At 40.4% G+C, this 12,403-nt stretch overlaps 1 pseudogene; it reads left to right on the forward strand.

Moving 5' to 3' along the window:
- The first annotated feature begins 6,850 nt into the window (after positions 1 to 6,850).
- LOC109174234 lies at positions 6,851 to 12,100 on the forward strand (annotated as a pseudogene).
- The last annotated feature ends 303 nt before the right edge of the window (positions 12,101 to 12,403 follow it).

Below are 12,403 nucleotides of genomic sequence, written 5' to 3' on the forward strand. Positions count from 1 at the left end.
AATAGTAAAGGGTTTACTTTCTTTATTCCTAATAGGCTTAAGGCTATAATTTAGGCAAGGGCCCACGGTTCATGGTGGGCCTTATTAATTAATTAAAGGGAAACCTAACCGAATTAAATCATATTTAATTATTATTAACGGGATTAATTAAATAATTAATCCGGGATTGAAGGCCGTAACACGGGGTGTTACAATGATGATTACTATAAATAAAAATGACAATGTTATTTTTGTAAATAGTGAAAGTTGTTATAATTCATTATGATTATGGACATTATTATTGTAACGTATGTAACTGTTATACATTTATTGCATCGATTTAATACCTTTGTATTATGTATATATTCTCTATACTTAGCTTGTTGTAGATGAAGATGATAAATGAAGAGACTATCATCCTTTCCCCCTCATGTCTCTATTCTCTATTCCCTATTCTAAATATTATTATCTTAACACGTTATCGACATTTTATTAGTTTATTTATAAAAATACCATAACTCATTTCTATTGACTAAAAACAATCATGATCTAATGTGGCAATAATAATTCTTTTTTTGTTTAATGGTTATTGTGAATTGATCGACCCCACCCTATTAAAAAATGAATCTAATTATAATCAAATACAAACCATATATTGTCACACCAAATACTAAAATGTTTTGCTTATAGTTTTCCATCCTTGAAGCTTGATCCATTATTTATAAAATGAAATGTAAAAAAATGAGTTCTCATCTTCCTAATTCTAATATAAGCCTTTAAATAGCATTTCCCTCCTATGCACACTTCCTATGCACACTTGAAATCTCGTGCTGCTCCTTCCCACGCCCCCGACCCACGCACGTGGATCGGTCACTTACGCTCAATACGCCTCCTCCCACGCACGTTGGTTGGGTGCGTGGGAATTTCTGTTTTCCTTCATTCCACGCATGTGGGCCAACTGCGTGGAACTTTCTGTCTCTTCTCCATGCAAGGTCCCATGTGCATGGGTTGGTCCCAGCATGGCTTCGTGTTTGCTCTTGCCTTGTAACGCTCCGGTGATGCGCATATGCTTCCTTTTCAAGCCTAAACCTTTCCAAAATCATAAAAATACAAAGTGTGGCGGAGTTTTGTGGTACATTGCACATTTTAGCTTAAATAACCATAAATCATGCACAAAGGATATCATTTGAGTACAAAATACACTCTTTTAGACCCTTAAATATAGGTGTCTTTGGCGCTTATCACAAGTTTTCACACTTTAACACTTGCTTGTCCTCAAGCAAGTTATCAATCAAATCAATGATCATATAAGTGCCAAAGATACTTTTTCAAATCTAGCTCAAAGATGATTCAATTCTCCTAATGGTCTATCAAGAAAAATGTGCAAGCCAACGGAGAGGGTGAAATCCCCCATATCATCAAGTTAATGTGTAAACTGTGTGCCCTACATATGCAACTCAAGAAATATACTAAGGAAGCAAAAACCCCTAATAATTAGATAAAATTAAGCATATAAAAAAGAGAAAACAGTACACTCTCAACACCAATATGTCAAGGCCTTGAGCTGAGCCCACTAGTGGGAACGATGTGTACATCCCAACCAACATCCAACCTTATACGCCAATGCCCTATGCATAAAAATCAAATGAAAGTTTGGTATGGACCACTCCCATCTAATTGGCTTAGGCGGGCACTCTTTTCTTCTCATCCCCCTAGAATCGTTATCGGGCGACCCGACTTCATATGGAGCTCCATGCGTTTTCGAAGATCGCTGCTATGGGTGCCCGATTTCTAGCAGGGTGGCTACCCTCCTCTCTCTCTCTTCTTGTCTCCTAAGGTAACGTCATTGGGACAACTGACTTCACGTAGAGCTCTACACCTTTCGAAGACAGTGCAATGGATTTTCCCCAAACCCTAGCGAGATGGCTCACCTCATTTCTTCTCTCAAGGAGTGGCAATATTTTTCGTCTTTTAGCCTTTTTCTTTCTTTCTCCACTTCAATCCCTCATGCATTTTATAGGGATTCAAGATTTACTCTATTTATGCTCACCAAAGGCTCACCTTTTGCCCCATACCTTACCAAGATTAAGTCCATTTTCAGCCTTGCTTTCCATTATCTTTCTAAGGTTAGAGAGTTCACACTCTCACTTTGAGAGATCCTTGACTAAGGTCCTTACGAAATAAGAGATGAAGACATGCAAGCATACAAGAAAAATGTAAACATATGGGGTTCTGAGCATTTCCTCACTTTGGTGTAAAGAGGTAACTTCCAAAGGATATTTCAAGAGTAAAAACATTTTAGGCACACAACCCACACATTTACAAAATGATATGAACAATGACGCACTCTCCATCATCAAACACACTCATCCATCAAACACCATTAGAACAATTGAGCAATTAGAATCATTTAAGCACAAAGTGTGTCATTTCCACACTTTAAAATTAACATCGTCCTCGATGTTACGTTGAGGACTAGGTGGAAAAAGGAGCACGGGTCTTAACAATGTGTACGTCACTTTCCACACTTTAAAGGTGTTTCCGGGATTTTAAGACGCAAGATAGAATCCTTTGTGTATGATAAATGGAAATCAACACGTGTACACAAAAACTTTTTCCACACTTTAGAGTTGAAAACCGGGTCACAAAATGTAAAAGGGAAAGAAATTGCCACTCATTGTAGAGCATTTCCCTTTTTCATGACATGTAGCCTGTGTCCACGTTCACTTTGCACCATCAAAATCAAAGCGTCACAAAATGGTTAGTGGCATATGTGCATTTATGTATGAAAGCAATTGGTGCAATGGAGTAGTCAAGCTATCTTCTAACTATTCACACTCTTCTTTTCCTCTTTCCTTTTCTCTCCTTTTTTTTTTTTTTCGTAAGACTTGGATGATAAAAGAAAGCATTAAAATGAAACTACTTAAAACAAAAAACATTGAAAGAAACTAGGCTCCACTAGCTAGCCATTCTCTCGTGATGATTAGGGAATTTAAAAATGCAAGAAAAGTAAATTGCAAGAAAGTAAAAACATAAAAGTAAATTGCATGAAAATAAAAGTACGAGAATAAAATGCAAGCAAAATTAAATGTGTCCAATTGTTTGGTAACCCAAGGACCCAATTGTTTCTTTTTCTTTTCTCTTGTTAGGGTGGCTCAAGACATATCAATATATCATCACCACCAGTAGCTGGCATGTGCGAAGACTGATGGCATCGGGTTCGGCCTGTTAGAGGGTTGGCCTTGAGCTCTCGCTAAGAGTACCCTTAATTCTGCAACTTGCGATTGCAACACTTCAGTTCTCTTGAATTGGTCGTCCATGATGTTTTGCTGATTTTCTATGATGCGCACATGCCTCCTCATCGTCTTCATTAGCGTTTCTTCCATCTGTGCATGGTGGAGTCGATACATATGAGCTTGCAAAGAAGCCCAATCCGTGACCACCACATATTTATGCAGTAGCAGTGCCGGCCGTAGTGGGGGTAGATTCCTAGTTGCCTCCTTTGCCCTCTCGGCACCTTGTCCTTGCCCTCTCGTTCATCTTGGCTGATGATTCTTGGAAGAGTAATTGATCCTTGGAGATTTCAAGAATGGAAGAAAATAGGGAGAATGGAGTACCTTTTCGTGGGTAGGGATGAAGTGGTGGAGAAGGGAAGCATAAGTATAAGAATTCTGCGTAGGGCTTTAGTGCACGATCCACGCACCACCCCACATGTGTGAGCCGGATGCGTGGACTTTTCTGTTTCCACTCCACGCATCGTCCCACGCATGTAGGCGAAATGCGTGGACTTTTCTGCCTTCAGTCCATGATTTTTCCCATGTACTCTGCTTGTGTTGGCTTGGTTCGTGGGACCTTCTGGTTCCAAACCTCGACAACCTGAGTTGGATCGAACTTCGGCGGCATTGTTGCAGAGATCGAATTGCAGGCGGCGATGCTAGGTTTAACGTGCACTTTGTAAAGAGAAGCAGAGAGTGAAGACGCTAGGGTTATAAGCTACGATTTTTGGCATTCTGTGCATCTTTCTTGTGAAATGACTTTCTTGCCCTTCAATGCTCATGGGCTTCGGTCCATCATTTCAATTTGGGTTAAGCACATATAAAGTTGCCCATTTAATAAATTGGGCTTTTCAAGAGCCCTTTCAATGTCATAGAAATTGGGAGTTTCTCTACAAACGTTAGCCCATTTAGCCCACCTAAGTACAATTCAATCATTATTGTGTAGAGGAATAAGAGTCAAATAGGTCACCGAATCGCACACAATAATAAATTAGGCCCCTGAACTCAAAAAAAACTACAATTGAGTCCCTAAATTAACCTATTTAAAGCAATTTATCCAATTTACAGGTTTTCTCCCTTTCTAACAGGTCATCCGATTTAAAATATTTTTTAAAATAATTTTGAAAAATTAATTAAAATAAACTAAGGGTGTGTTTGGTTCACACATAGGAATCGGAATCGGTATGGGTATCAAATACTTGGTAATGGTAATGAGTTTTGGTGAAAATATTTAACATGTTTGGTAGTAAGGTGGAATGGGAATGGTTACTAATAGTAGTGCTTGAGAATGAATAAGGGAATGAAACCCTTATTGTATTTGGGTATGGGTTTTTCAATTGTTGGGGTATTCGAAACCCATAGTAGTGTTCTAAAAACCTATCAACCAAACAACAACAATCACTTTCATACCCATTCCTATGGGCAAAACCCACCAACCAAACACACCCTAAAATTATTATTAAAAAAAAAAAAAAAAAAAAAAAAAAAAAAAAAAAAAACTCGTCTTCGTCGGAAACGAAGGGACCTTCCTCTCCATGGCCGGAGACGAGGTTTTTTTTTTTTTTTTTTTTTTAAGTTTATTTTAATTATTTTTTTAAAAAATAAATTATTTTAAATTGGGTGACTATTATAGAAAGGGGGAAAACTTGCAAATTGGACAAATTGCTTGAAATGAATTAGTTTAGGGACTCAATTGTAGCTTTTTAGAGTTTAGTGGCCTAATTGCATTATTGTGTGCGGTTCGATGGCCTATTTGACCTTTTTTTTAAAGGACCTATTTGACCCTTATTCCCTGTGTAGACTATATTTTGTATACTGTAAAATAATGTATATTCAGTACAAAAATAATGTATTTTTAGTATATTAAAAATATACATTGTAATCAGGGGATGTACATTATTTGTGTACAAAGTGTATATTATATTATATAATTTACATTTAGTACACAAATAATATATATTTAGTATATTAAAAATGTATTTTTTGTTTGTGTAGACCATGGTCCACATAATAATTTGCCGTTGAACTTAACAAGTTTTTCGAAGGGAAAATCGAAATTACGTTGCTGAAGCTTTTGGTTGTTGAGAAGAATTCTGATTGAGAGGAGTATAAATAGTGTCGTAGCCTTGTACTGAGAGGACGAATGAGTGCCTGAAGATTTTCAACACTAAGTTAAATAAATAAAATATTAGGGTGTGTTTGGAAACCTGGAAAATGAGTTCTGGAAATCATTTTCCAAGTTTCCATTGTTTGGATGTGTCTGGAAAATCAAGTCAATGGAAATCATTTTCCGTTGACTTTGGAAAATAGGCTCATTTTGGAGGAAAATGACTTCTCCTTTTTTTGAGGGGAAGTCATTTTCCAACTTTTACACCAACATCACACCACCACCAACATCATCAACACCATACCACCGCAACCACTACCATTACCAACACCATCAACACCATACCACCACCACCACCACCATCATACCACCGCAACCATTGTCGCCGCCACCACCACCACCATACCACCACCGTCACCACCACTACCACCACCGCCGCCGCCACCACCACCACTATCGCAACCACTGTCGCCGCCACCACCACCACCACCACCATCACACCAACACTACCACCACCGCCGCCGCCACCACCACCATACCATCGCCGCCACCACCACCACCATACCACCGCCACCACCACCATACCACCATCACACTGCCGCCGCCACCACCACCACCACGACCATACCATCGCAGTCGCCACCACCACCATACCACCGCAACCACCGTCGCCGCCACCACACCACCACTGCCACTGCCGTCATACCACCACCAGTTGTTATTATTATTATTATTGTTATTATTATTATTATTATTATTATTATTACTATTATTATTATTATATAACAAATAACACAACTACCACTACACCACCACCACCACCATAATATTTTTGATATATTATTAGTTTTTTTATTATATTTAAAATTATTATTATATTATTATACATGTTGTAATATTCGAAATAAAATAATTAAAATGTTTAATTATACAATTCTACTCATTTTTCAGAAAATGAACCAAACACACAAAAACAGTTTTCCAGAATGCAACCAAACACTGGAAAGGAAAATGTTTTCCGAAAAATGACTCATTTTCCAAAAAACATTTTTCAGAAGTCATTTTCCTGCTTTCCAAACGGACCCTTAGTTTCGGTCTGAGGCAATCCTGGGTTTGTGTTTGTTGGTGGTTCGGTTAGGCGATGGAAGCAAATTAATAATTTGGCATCAGCATCACTTTGTTCTTGGTGGAAGTTTAGTTCCTGGGCGTTAATTGCACTTCGGCAGCAGCAAGTTTCTGGTGCCTTTCTTTTTCTTTATTTTGCATTGCTTTTTGTTCCTTTGCATTCGTATTCAACAATCCAATTCTTTAAGTTGAATACTATGTTGCTATTCATGGAGTAACTGCAATAATTCTTAGCTGGTGTTGTTTGGTTGTTTTTTTTTTGCCAAAATTCGGAAGAGATTAAAATCATAGATTGGTTTCATACTAAGGACTAAGGGTAAAGCTGTGTGTAGTAAATGGTTTTCTGGTGGTGGTTGGAGCTGTAATGAAGCTCGGGCAGACGGGAGAAGAAGTAGGCGAAATTGATAACCAAAAATGGGTTTGTGATTCTTCCCTTGATCATAAAGGCAGGGTTCCTCTTCGCGCCTCTACCTGTGTCTGGAAGGCCTCTCTTTTCATCATTTGTAAGGACTAACAAATTTCATATCCAAAAGTTTTGAGCTTTTTTAGTTTCACGCCAAAACAACAACACTTTAATGCTGCTACTTTGTTCTTGATTTCTATTCATTCAAATGGAATGATATGGGAACTAACTGAATGCTTAATTTGCTGCAGTGATTGAATTCGCGGAGCGTTTGAGTTATTACGGGATAGCATCAAGTTTGATCATATACCTGACCAAGATTATCCATCAAGATCTGAAAACAGCAGCCAAAAATGTGAATTATTGGAGTGGTGTCACCACTCTGATGCCTCTGTTAGGAGGGTTCTTAGCAGATGCATGATTAACCCGATTCTCTACTGTTCTTGCTTCCTCCATTGTCTACCTCTTGGTAATCTCAACATCTTTTAAACCCCGTCTTCTTCTAACCCTAGCTGGCAAAGGACTACAAGAAAGTAAAAAATACATTCTTAAACAAAACACATTTAAATTGTTGGTTTGGTGTGGAGACAGGGCTTGCTTCTTTTGACAATGTCAAGGGTAATCCCAAGCTTAAAGCCATGTGAAGGTGATGTTTGTGGTGGACGAGGAAAGGTGCACGAAACTATATTCTTCATGGCGATTTTCTTGATATCAGTTGGGACAGGAGGGCACAAGCCATCACTGGAGAGCTTTGGAGCTGATCAGTTTGATGATGATCACACAGAAGAGAGAAAGAATAAAATGTCTTTCTTCAATTGGTGGAACTTTGGGCTGTGCTCGGGATTATTGCTTGGTGTGACGTTGATAGTTTACGTGCAAGATCATGTTAGCTGGGGTTTAGCAGACTTAATTCTCAGTGCTGTAATGGGTTTTAGTATAGTGATCTTCTGTGTTGGCAGGCCGGTTTACCGTTTTAGGAAGGCTGCTGGGAGCCCCTTGACGCCATTGTTACAGGTGCTTGTAGCTGCAATTAGAAAGAGGAATTTTCATTGCCCTTCTAATCCTGCCCACTTATATGAAGTCCCCAAATCAGAATATGCCTGCGGGAGGCTTCTCTGTCACACCACAAAACTCAAGTAACTCTTTGCACGACCTCTGATTTGTTAAGGTTGACCCTGTTGAGCATATACCCATTAATGTACAACCCAATTATCTTAGACTTTTAGTTGAGATGGAGTACATGCTTCAATTGACCCATAAACTTTTAGTTGAGATGGAGTACATGCTTCAATTGACCCAGGTTCCAATGGGATTCAAATCCTCACTGAAACAGGGCATTATTTTTGTGTTTGGATTTTCAGGTTTCTTGACAAAGCTGCAATCGTGGAAGATGAAACTGGTATGGAGGCTAGCAACCGTGACAAAAGTGGAGGAGATGAAGCTAGTGATCAACATGGTTCCCATTTGGTTAACCACTCTATCGTTTGGTACGTGCATAGCTCAAGCCACCACATTCTTCATCAAGCAAGGTGCGATATTGGACCGAAAGATCATCAATGGCTTTGAGATCCCGCCGGCGTCGATCTACGCGCTGGGAGCCATACCCGTTCTGAGAAAAGCGACAGGAAACGAGCGGGGGCTCACCATCCTCCAGAGAATCGGGATCGAGATGATATTGTTGGGAAAATCAAAAGATGAACGCTTCCATATCCACCTCACCCCTTTGACTTTGTCATTGGATTATGAAATGGGAAACCCATTTCATTACATGGTTGTAACACCCCTGATTTTCAAGACATTTAAAACTTAATAATAAAGGTAACATCTCATTAAATCCCAAAGCGTAACATAAGTGTACGGGGTGCTATGCCACACCTGGGCTAGAGAACCCAGGTGCACAGGCTGTCTAACTACTATCCTCCGAAATATAAATGCATAACATGGCACGCAGGCCGAAAAGGGAAACTATACTACTTCTACGCTCCAGTTCTAGCGCGCTCCAGTGCTCTAATCCTCTGTGCCTGAAAGCCAAATATATCTGTTCAGCGAGAGATGCTGGTAACCCACTCCAACACGTTGAAATACAATACATATAGAGATATATATATAGATATACGAAAACCATTGTGAGCATGAAGATATATCCTACGAACTCTAGCTTTTAAAACCGGGAATGACTCGACAGATAAGGTCAGACACAAGCAATAGTTATAACAGTCATAAGGCAAGGCATAAACAATAATCACAACCCATCATAAACAATCCCCAATACGAATTCCATAGTCACATCCCAAGGCACACATAATCACAATCTCGCCCATATCACACACATAACGCACATTGCTGGCGCCACAGGACCGATCGCATGCCCATACATGAGGGTCAGCGCATATAGCTTTGACACAGCCCCGCAGCACCATGCCCCGTATCGCAACACGGGGAGGTCGATCGCAACCGACCGATGAACCGCAGCTCATCATAATGTTTGATCGCAACCAAACAGTGGACCGCAGCCCAAGAGAGTGTGTCATCTGACTGTAGCCAGGAATTCCCATCTGACTACAGCCAGCCTCTGAACCGCAGCTCAGGAAAATGTCATCTGATTGCAGTCAGGAATTCCCATCTGACTACAACCAGCTTCTGGACCGCAGCCCAGGATATCGTCATCCGACTGCAGCCAGGAATTCCCATCTGACTGTAGCCGGCTTCTGAACCGCAGCTCAGGATAACCAATCCGATCGCAACCGAATTGGGGCAACACGCACACATAACACATAGCAAGCACATGCAACCCACATTACACATTGGGAAGGGGAATAAAGCGTATAACAACCTTAGGCGTGATCCATCACGTACTAAGAATAGTCCTAAGGGGATCATACTTCTTCCTCCTAGGTCAACGGGATACCAATTCAACTAGCATGCAATACATGAGACTCATAACCCTACGAACGGTACCCGAAATATCAAACTAGACATAGGCACGACAAACGGGGTCCGTTGGGACACCACGGGGATCGGGGAAACATCAAACGGGGAAGCCGGGGTCCCGAGGGGGGACAAATTCCAGCGGGTAGCCGGTGGGTGGTGGGCCACCCGCCGGCCACCCGCTGCCAGGCGGTGGTTTACGGCTATGGGTAGGTGGCGGGTCCCCTACCCCCCCACCTACCCCCCACTAACTCTTTTCACACAATAACGTCCCGGGAACCTTTGTGGAACCCGAAACCATGCTTAGACACTTTACAACGCAATTACGACAACACATAGACAATTAACGGATCAAATACGAGAAACGAACGGCACATAACCTATCATGCTTTTCTAAACATAATCAACACCCAAACATGCGAATTCCCACCCGATAATCCAAGAATAAGATCATACGATACAACCTAGGGTTCTAATCACTTTTATATCAACAAGAATACGATTCATCTTCTAATTGCAAGATTCGGTAAGAATAACACACAAACATCAAGGATGTCAATTAATCATCAAGAACATCATAATCATCAAGAACAACACATAATCATCAAAATCCCAATTAATCATCAAGAACATCATAATTATCAAGAATCTCTCAATATCAAGGTTATCAAGATTCCTCATGGAATCATTATATCAATCATTAATAATAATCATCACCAATCATTAATACACAATAATATGGGGAAACCCTAAGGGGGAATCATAACTATGAAAATAGGTTTTGTTGAGACATGGGTTACCTCTTAGCCTTAATTAATTCCTTGGCTATGAAGGATCTTTCTTTAAGCTTTCTTGCTTTCTTGATTTCTCCTAAGGGAATTCTTGGAGCTCTCCTGGGGTGATGGGGCGTCTAGGCGTGTGGGGGGTTCCGGGTGTCTCCTAAGTTCCCTATTTATATATTTAAGACTCCTAATTAGGGCCTGAATGGTATGGGTTTACTAATTCTATTCCTTATAGGACTTAGGGACTTGCTTTAGGGATAAGGGTCCATATTAATTAAAGCGGATCCTAATCACAATCTGAATAGTAAAAGGCCTACTTCCTTTATTCCTAATAGATAACTAGGTCTAGGATTCCCAATTAGGATCTGAATAGTAAAAGGTTTACTATCTTTATTCCTAATAGGCTTAAGCCTCTAATTTAGGCAAGGGTCCATGGTTCATGGTGGACCCTATTAATTAACTAAAGGGGAACCTAACATAATTAATCATATTTAACTATTATTAGCGGGATTAATTAAATAATTAATCCAGGATTAAAGGCCGTAACACGGGGTGTTACAATGGTAGCGCACAATGCGCTCCTATGTAAGGAGTAGCGCCAAAGGCGCTAAAATGTGGACAAAATCCTGTGTCCATTATGTGGGTGGGATGGAGAGGCTGCTTACTATAAATAGCAGCTCCCAACATCGTTTCAAAACACACCTTAAATTCGAGTCATTTAATATATTCTCCTTCTTCCTCCTTTCGTTTGAGCAATAGTGAGGTTCGCCTACGTGATTGCTAGTGCAAGCTATCCGTAGTAGGTCTATGTAGCTTGTCAAAAGCGTGCCAGGGTTCTAACTGCACCGTTACCGGGCAAATAACGCTTTTAACTGTTGGGGAAAATTGCAACGTCAACGCGCGATCTGGAAGCCTTTTAAGAAGCACGGACACTATTGGTAGTGTTATTATAACACGGTACAGATTTCCTTTAAACCATACACCAATAGTGTCCGTGCTTCTTAAAAGGCTTCCAGGTCGCGCGTTGACGTTGCAATTTTCCCCAACAGATATTCTCCGTCACAACCATGGCTGTCGCGGCTTTGGTGGAACGGAAGAGACAAAATTTTGTCCGAGAAAACACAACCTCGGATCCAATGAGCATTTTCTTATCATCGGAATTGGAGACGGGTTTATGCTGGTGGGGTTACAAGAGTACTTCTACGACCAAGTCCCGGACTCGACGTGAAGCCTGGTCATTGCGTTCTATCACAGCGTCTACGGAGCGGCGAATTTTCTCAACAGCCTGCTCATCACGGTGGTGGACCGCCTGACGGAGAAGACGACTGGGCGGAGCTGGTTCGGGAAGGACCTCAACAGTAGCAGGCTGGACTACTTTTACTGGCTGTTGGGAGCCATCACGACGGCGAATTTCTGCGTTAACATCTTTGTGGCCAGGAATTATACTTACAAGAATGTGCAGACCAAGACGACAGATGCTGATCATCACGAAATGCTCTAACTTAATTACCTCATCATTTGCTTGCTTATTTATGTTTTATTGACTAGGGAGTGGTTATGGGTGAAAATGGGGTTAAATATTAAATCTAAATTAACGGCTCAAACTAAATATTTTTACTCAATCCAATATTCTAATTTATTACCATCTACAAGGTCCAGCGTGACTACAATGTGCTCACATGCTTTTCTCAAACTCCAGTCATGAAAAACAACAAGATTTGGAAAAGACAACTAAGTAAGGATTATTTTGCCCAAATAAATATATTTTTAGTTTGAAAATAGTATATATTTTGCAAATAAGCTT

The sequence above is a fragment of the Ipomoea nil genome, unplaced genomic scaffold (genome assembly GCF_001879475.1).
Source record: "Ipomoea nil cultivar Tokyo-kokei standard unplaced genomic scaffold, Asagao_1.1 scaffold0146, whole genome shotgun sequence".
NCBI lineage: Eukaryota > Viridiplantae > Streptophyta > Magnoliopsida > Solanales > Convolvulaceae > Ipomoea > Ipomoea nil.